This window comes from Gavialis gangeticus, unplaced genomic scaffold (genome assembly GCF_001723915.1).
Source record: "Gavialis gangeticus isolate Ggan-Ray unplaced genomic scaffold, GavGan_comp1, whole genome shotgun sequence".
Lineage (NCBI taxonomy): Eukaryota > Metazoa > Chordata > Crocodylia > Gavialidae > Gavialis > Gavialis gangeticus.
In genome coordinates, this window is record NW_017728994.1 from 45,849,730 (window position 1) to 45,850,068 (window position 339).

Below are 339 nucleotides of genomic sequence, written 5' to 3' on the forward strand. Positions count from 1 at the left end.
TAAACCCGCTGGGCCGCGCGGGGGGGCTGCGTGTGCCCCCAGCTGTGCTGTGCACAGCTGAGACCACACGTACATGCAGACACACATGTGTGCGCATACGCGTGCATGCAGACACCCGCCTGTGCACGCACGCGAGGGTGCGCGGGTGTGCGTGCACATGCCCACCGTGCCTGCCCGCGAGTGTGTGTGCCTGCGTGCAGGCGTGCACATGTGTGTGCGGGTCCCCCCCCGGCTGCCAAGATGGACGCGCAGGAATCCTGGCAGCGGCGGGAGGAGAAGCAGAGACGTAAACAAGCCGGGGGGGGGCAGGAGGCCCTGCGCCGCCCCTGCCCGCCCGCC